An 8,810-nucleotide genomic window follows, 5' to 3' on the forward strand; every position below is an offset into this window, starting at 1 on the left:
ATTAAGCTATAGATTTTGTGGCTTTAGCTTTAAACTTTATTGTTGTAGGTTTATTTCAAAGTTTTAAAAGCAGTAAACCTAAAGCCGTAGAAAAATTGATTTATAGAGCCATTATATTTCCTTTTAAAGATTTTGTGCTCTAGCTTTAGTTTTTATTAATAAAGCTTGATTGCTTCGATTTTATTGCTCTAAAAAGAATTATGGTTGTGTAGAGCACTCAGAGCCAACACCAATCACCTCCCATATATATATATATCTTTTAATCTTAATAATTAATTAAACTATACTTTTTACTTATATGATTTTATAACAATTTTTATTTTTCATAGCAAAAATTTTAAACCATGGATCACAAAATTTGAATTTGAGACTTTTTACAGTTTTAGTAATTTATAGTCGTTTTTAAAAATTCAAAATATAACATATACAGAAAATTTTAAATTTTATTATATGGTTAATGTGGTTTTTTAATCTATTTTAATAATTTAAAATTAAACAAATATGATAGAATATACACTAATTTTTATCAAATCTTTATTATTCAAAATCATTAATTGTCATATATGTTTTAGCCACATTAGGCAATTTCGTAACTTTTAATTAAGGAAATTATAAAGACCATTAATAATGAATTTATGGTTAGTTTAATAAAAAATATATTATATAATTAGATGGACCAACCTATTTCTCTAATGATTCTATGAATCATCCTAGTCATGACACGTGGCTACAAAAAGAAGTTATAATGTTTCTCAATTAATATTGTACTAGATCTGGATCCACGCAACCGCGCGAGTGTTACTTTTCATTTTTATTTACATAGACATTTTATTTTTATTTCAAGAATGATGTATATTCAAATGTGTATATGAATTTTTCAAACATAAGCATGTGATTCAATTTTATTGTTTTTCATCAAATTAATCATTTCAAAATGTAACATGTATTTTCTTTTATATATTTCTGTTTGTTGAATTAGTGTTTGATTATTGAACTCATGAACTTTTGAAATCTAGTTTGGTAAAAATATAAAATTATTTTCATTTACAAAGATATTGTAACATTTCACAAAAATATCAAGTCAAAGTGAATTAAAATTATATCTCTTAGATTATAATTATAAAGTAATTAATTAAATATTTAGTATTTTTTTGTTATTTTATCAAAAAACGAAGTAGTTTTTATTTAACAAATAACACTGACATATATTTAAAATGATTTTGTTGCGTCTACCTTAAAAATGCGTTGGTAGCATGTTATTCTATAAATTTTAATAACTTATCTTCTTAAATTCATAAAATTCAATCAAATACAGAGATTAAATAATGATTGTAATATGGGCCACAATAGTCTATGATCCAAGTAATGATTTCATTAGGTTTCAGTTACCTATTTTTTTACGGGAAGAAAACTAACTTTTTTTTTGATAACACACGCGACTTTTTTCGTTCAGAACAAAGCTAATCTCAGAAGAGCTTTATGTCTTCAAGCTAATCTCAGAAGAGCTTTATGTCTTCCTCACCGCATCGTTAAACATAGATGCATATCACTTTTCACTTGAATCTAAACGGAAGAAGTTTTTGAACATCATCAATAACTAACGCCTATCTACAAATGTTTGGAGTTTATTTTTAATTTATCTAACAACCGATTACTATTCTAGATGATTTTAGGGTTTTGTTATGTTGAATCGAGATTTGATAGATTATATCTCAATCATACAGATTGGCGTTTATGACATTGGAGAGGTCCACTCCTCGAAGTACGAACCTCTGTTTTTGGGTGATCAAGCTTAGTTTCTGAAATCAAAAATATGTTTCATAAAAGCATTAACAGAGTCGTAGTGGTGGAGATGTTTGTAGGTCGTACAGAGGTTCGTAGACAAAATAGACAGGTACTTTAATATACTAAGTTGAATTTCCTCTGTTTTGGAGCTTGAGCGTAGGATAATATATTTTGTTTATCATAATAGAAAGGTACTTTAATATACTCTTTGTTTTTTCAAAATTGATATACTGCAATAAGTTAGTGACGAAATATATTATTTACAATTGTTTCATATTCTTAAGCTCTGTTTTGTAATCTCTGCAGAGAATCATCTCAAAGATGCATGATATGGAAGATACTGCAAAGTCCTTCTAGTGCAGAGGAACTGTTGAATGATCTTGAGATCAAGAAACAGAGCTCGTACATGGGTTAGGCCATGTGGATGATACTGTTTAAGTGAATTAATGTAATATCAACTGATAATAATTGGTTTCTGGGGATCGAGAGAGAACATGACGTTAGGATTTGCAGATATATAAAATTTATTCTCTTACCAGATATATAATACAAACAGGCTCCAAGGAAAGCCAAGGAAGATCGTGAGGAATGATATTGTGAGGAAGATCGTGAGGAATGATAAGCCAAGCTAACAGATATATAATACAATCTGTCTCGCAGCATGCATGACATGGATGAACAATTGTGAGGAAGATCGTAAAGAGGCTCCAAGGAAAGCCAAGGATCATTGGTTTTCTGCCTCCAGGAGTGAAGCAACTTAACTTGGACTCGCCAGCCCTGTTTGTAGGGTTTGACGTCTTTTAATAACGAAAGTGCTTGGATCATAGACATAGCTCAAACTGTTTTAGTTTAGGTGATGGTTGAGGTTAAGGGTAGAGCCATCGATATATATATAGATCGCTAGGTTTGTTAGGGTATTTAGAGAGAATATACCGTGACTTTATTCGCAAGTAATATATATGAATTGTAGAAAATTTTGAATAAGTTGTTATGGTTATATCGTAAATATTCGTATCTTGATATATTTGAGGATATTCTTCTTAGTTGTTTCGATATTTCATTGCAAAAAATTAGGAAAACACATGAGGAGTGGACGGGAAGTTATAATTCGATCATTATGGTTAGAATATCATTTTTTAAACGTTCAAGTAACATGAACTGTGTAAATTAGTTGTTTCAATATAAGGAATATATATATATATATATATATATACAGAATCTTGGTTTTGAAAAATCTTGTTATATTGGTTAATTTTAAAGATAAACAATGATTTGAATAATGATCGAATTATAACTGATATGATATATTGGCTCGATGTTGATATGATAAGACCGGTTTGATGGTTCTTTTCAGGTGAACAGGTTCAAATAATAGAACTCGAATCATCACTTGAGCATGTATAAATAATGTGTAAGTGACAAAACCAATCTAAAACAGAGGTTTTATGGACCATTTTAGATGAAATGGTTGAGCTGTTAAATACGAACCGGCTGTATGGTCTGTCTACAAATGTTGTTGATACGAGTTGGTTTTGTTTATTACATGAACGACATGTATATTAACATACCAGAACTCTAGAACAGAACGAAAATGTATTAGTCTATGAACGAAAATGATTTCAATATGATGGATTATGTTTTATGTTTTAGATGGTTTACATTACCACTATGTATAATTTATTAAGGAATCAAATGTGGGTTTCTTAACCACTCTGGTTTTATAGGAGTCGATGTTATATTATGAATGATATATTAGAAGCCATATTATTAACAATAAATGAATGATAACTGATTTCTAGTGAGAGTCCATTTTTAAAAAAATCACACATGAATCAAGGTTGTGACTTCTGTTTTAATATATAAGATTAGAAAAAAATTATAGACAACTCTTATAGTTTAATAGTAGTGTATTTGTTACGTTATTTGTTCCTTTACATTATAATTTATTTATTTTTTCAGTTTATATGTTAAACTAGTGCGTTTTCGTGAAAGTGCAAATTTATTAAATTCCAGTGATAATTATTTTTTGTAGGTCAGTTCTACGCAAAATACAAATAAACAGAAACAAAATTCCATTAACCTTTACAAATTAGAATGATATTTGATTAAAAATATTTTTAAATATATAAATATTATGTATTTAACAAGTACGAAATCTAACTTTTAAATAAAAGCATTATGCGTTATCTGTTGTGAAACTAGAGAATAGAAACTGTATATTCTCATTAATCTTAAACATAAGGAGCCCTTTATATATAGGGAATTAAACCGTTATAGAATAATGGAAAAACTAGAAAAGGAAATACAAATAAGGAAAGAGTACAAATCATAAACCAATCAGGAAAAGGAAACTAGGGTTTCTCTCTCTCTCTAGCCGCCGGTTCTCTCTCTCTCTCTCTCTAGGGCGCCGACTCTCTCTCTCTAGTATGGACTGGTTATGGACATCCATAATATGATTTATAACACTTCCCCTTGGATGTCATAACCATACAAAGTTTATAATACGCTTTGGATGTTGCCTCATTAAAACCTTACCAGGAAAACCCAGTGGGACAAAACCATGGTGAAGGAAAAAGAGTACAACACGTATTACTCCCCATGTTCTGAACATCACTGAAGATCTTTCAACCTACGCATCCCAATCTGATGCGTGAGCTTCCTGAACGTGCAGGTCGAAAGTGATTTGGTGAACAGGTCTGTTGAGTTGTCGCTGGAACGCACTTGGACTACTTGGACCTCGCCGGCTTTCTGTAGCTCGTGCGTGAAGAAGAACTTAGGTAGTATGTGCTTCGTCCGGTCCCCTTTGATGTAGCCATCCTTAAGCTGAGCAATGCAAGCTGCATTGTCTTCATACATCACGGTTGGTGCGTCCTTGTCTTCGGTCATCCCACAATCGACTCGGACATGTTGGGTCATGGACCTCAACCAAACACACTCGCGGCTGGCCTCATGTATTGCCAAGATCTCCGAATGGTTTGAAGATGTGGCCGCGATCGTCTGCTTCACAGAACGCCATGATATGGCCGTTCCACCATGTGTAAACACATAGCCTGTATGTGATCGAGCATTGTGTGGATCCGAAAGATAACCTGCATCAGCAAAACCAACTAAACCTTTGGTTAGTATAAAATAGACCCAAGTCATTCGTTCCTTGCAGGTAACGAAGAACATGTTTAATCCCGTTCCAGTGCCTTTGGGTTGGACATGAGCTAAACCTAGACAATAGGTTCACGGCAAAACATATGTATGGTCGTGTGTGACTAGCCAGATACATCAAAGCTCCTATGCACTGAGATATGGCACTTCGGGACCTAGGACATCTTCATCGTCCATCTTAGGATGGAACGGATCAGTGTCCAGGCCGAGAGACCTCACGATCATGAGGCTAGATAATGGGTGAGACTCGGCCATGTTAAATCACTTGAGTACCTTTTCTGTATATACCATTTGATGCACAAGGATTCCATCTTTAATGTACTCAAGCTGTAATCCCAAACAAAATTTTGTTTTTCCTAGATCTTTCATCTCGAATTCTTTCTTAAGATATTCAGCTGTTTGGGAAATCTCTCTAGGGTTCCTAGGATATTCAGATCATTAACATACACTGCTATGATCACAAATCCTTTATTTTCGAATTTCTTTATGAAAACACATGGACTGATCGGGTCATTCTTATAGCCCTCTTTCACTAGGTACTCACTTAGTCTATTGTACCACATTCGATCTGATTGTTTCAGTCCATAAAGTGACTTATTCAACTTTATACAATGTTGTTCTCGAGAACTCGATTTGTCTTTCAATTCAATACCCTCTGGTACTTTCATATATATATCTCATTATCCAGTGGACCATATAAGTATTCAGTTACTACATCCATTAACCGCAAGTCTAAGTTCTCTCTTATAGCCAGACTTATCAGGAATCTAAAAGTAGTAGCATCTACCACAGGGGAATATATTTCCTCATAATCGATTCCTGGTCTCTGTGAGAATCCTTGTGCAACAAACCGTGCTTTATATCTCACTACTTCACCATGATAATTTCTTTTCCTCACAAAGAATCATATGTATCCAACTGGTTTAACATCATATGGTGTTCGGATTATAGGCCCGAAAACACCTATTTTCTTTAAAGAATTTAACTCCACGTTTATAACTTCTTTCCATTTGATCCAATCTGATCGTTGAGTGCACTCATAAATAGACGTGGGTTCATGATCCTCGTTTAAATCCATAAGTTCAAGTGCTACCTTGTATGCAAATATATCATCAATGTCGACATTCTTTTTGTTCCATTGTATTCCAGACAAGACATAATTTTTTTGAGATCTCATTATTATCAGAACCATCAGTACCATGAAGCTTGGCGTCCCAAGCATCAGTGTTTGGTACATCAGGACCATCGGCCATGTCTAAAGCCTTATGGTCGGACGCGGCCATATCTCGGGTAGGATCGGCCGCGGCCATGTCTGGGGTTCCAACCTCGGGTTCAACACCTTTCTTTGTTTTCCACGAGTTCTTATCTTTGGAACCTATTGGTCTACCACATTTCAAACGTTGTCTAGACTCTGTAGCAACTTGATTGTGTCCCCCTTGAACATCAATTCTAATTGGTGCATTAGCAGCTGGTATATATGACTTTGTCACTCTTTTCGGGTCAGCAAAGGAATCTGGCAATTGATTAGCTAGCTTTTGTAAATGTATTATCTTTTGGACTTCTAAATCACATTCTTGAGTCCGAGGATCTTGCCAAGATAAGGATGTTTGATCTCATGTAATTTATTTTACCAGCTTATTATTATGTCCCCCTAATGTTGGATGTTCAGATTCATCGAAATGACAATCCGCATACCTGGCCTTAAGTAAATCACCCGTAGTTGGCTCAAGGTACTTAATAATCGTTGGATAATCATATCCAACATATATCCCCATCCTCCTTTGAGGTCCCATTTTTGTTCTCTGTGGTGGAGCAATTGGAACATAAACGGCACAGCCAAATGTCTTAAGATGGGATATGCCTGGTTCATGACCCGTAAACACGGCGTGTCCCCAAGCAGAAACCGGAAGTCTCGACCTCATAAGCAATGGTTGAGCTATTAGCTGTATGCGTTTTATAAATCATTCGGCTAAGCCGTTCTGTGTATGTATATGTGCCACGGAGTGTTCCACAGTTACCCCCATGGACATACTTTAATCATTAAACGCTTGGGACGTGAATTCACCAGCATTATCAAGACGTATAGTCTTTAAAGGAAAATCTGGAAAATGAGCTCGTAACCGAATTATCTGAGCAAGCAACTTCGCAAACGCCAAGTTGCGGGTCGACAGGAGACAGACATGCGACCATCTCGTGGATGCATCAATGATGACCATGAAATATCTAAACGTCCCACAAGATGGATGTATTGGTCCACATATGTCTCCTTGTATTCTTTCCAGAAAATTTATCGTTTTCTTAGTTACTTTAACTGGTGATGGCCTAACAATGAGTTTCCCTTGTGAACATGCTATACACGTGAGATTCTTAGGAACAACTCGTTTTTCTTTCAATGTATGGCCATTAGTGTTCAGTATCAACTTTCACATCATGGTCGAACCAGGATGGCCAAGCCGATCGTGCCATAGAGTGAAATTTTCGATGGCTATTTTATTAAATGTGGCATTGGCCTCAATCATACTGACTTTGGTATGGTAAAGACCAGTAGAGAGTGCATGTATAGATTCTAAAACTTTCTTATTGCCTTGGGCGATTTCAATGATCTGAAGGAACTCTTTGTTTCCTTCGCCCTTAGTCTCAATATGAAAACCATTCATTCGAATGTCTTTAAAGCTCAATAGACTTCTCTTAGAGCTGGGTGAATACAATGCATCAGATACCTGTAGATGCGTACCCTTAGGCAACCGGATGTTAGCCTGGCCGTAGCCCTCTATGAGACTGGCTATACCTGCAATAGTGTTTATATTGGCGTTTTTAAGGGTTGAGTTTATGAAGTATCTTTTGTCTCTTAAGATCGTGTGGCTTGACCCACAGTCCACTACGAATACATCCTTGTTTTCGTTCATTTCTAAAACAAGATTCATAGGATGATACATAGAGACTTCATATATAAAAATTATTCATTTATTAAGTTTAATAAAACAAGTTCAAAGAAATGACAACATAGAAAAACACCAAAGCAAAGAACACAAAAGTTTAGAACACAAATGTCGAAATCAACTTCAATCTTTTAGACAATCCGAAGTTTCATAATCCATAAGATCATCTTGGTCATGATTGAAATCATCTTCACCATCTTGATATGTCATGTGGGCTTCAGGATTCTTCCCTTTTAAACTCTCTTGATAGAAGTCAACTAGATGTTTGGGAGTCCTACATGTCTTAGCCCAATGATTGCCCATACCATATCCTTATCCGTTATATCCTCCCCACACAATTTCAATTTCGAAACAATCTTAAATAGGGCTGAGTTATACTCGTCCACAGACTTATAGTCCTGGATCTTGAGATTCCTCCAATCATACATAGCCTTTGGTAAGATTACCGCTCTCTGGTGATCATATCTTGCTTTCAATTTTGTCCAAAGGTCTAATGGATTCTCAATGGTCAGATACTGATCTTTGAGACTCTCAGTTAGATGATGGCGAATGATCAAGATGGCTCTGTATCTATCTTTCTCACTAGCATCCTTGTCCTCGGTGATACATTCACAGAGTCCCTTGGATTTTAGGATGATCTTAGCATCAAGTGCCCATTGCAAGTAATTATCTCCAAAGAGATTTAGGGCATCAAAATCCAAGTTGTTGATTTTCGACATCTGAAACTTATGTTTTATAATTTAGATCTTTAAAGATTATAATGTTCTTAGTGTTTTTATGATTATACAAGACAATCAGGTATGTAATGCGAATTGGTCACACGACCAAACGGATATGATGCATTCAGTTCATACGAGCATGATGCAAGACAAGCCGCACGGCCAAGACAAGGTATGAACAATCTTATCAAACGGTTTCTATATGATCTTA

This window comes from Brassica oleracea, chromosome C1 (genome assembly GCF_000695525.1).
Source record: "Brassica oleracea var. oleracea cultivar TO1000 chromosome C1, BOL, whole genome shotgun sequence".
NCBI lineage: Eukaryota > Viridiplantae > Streptophyta > Magnoliopsida > Brassicales > Brassicaceae > Brassica > Brassica oleracea.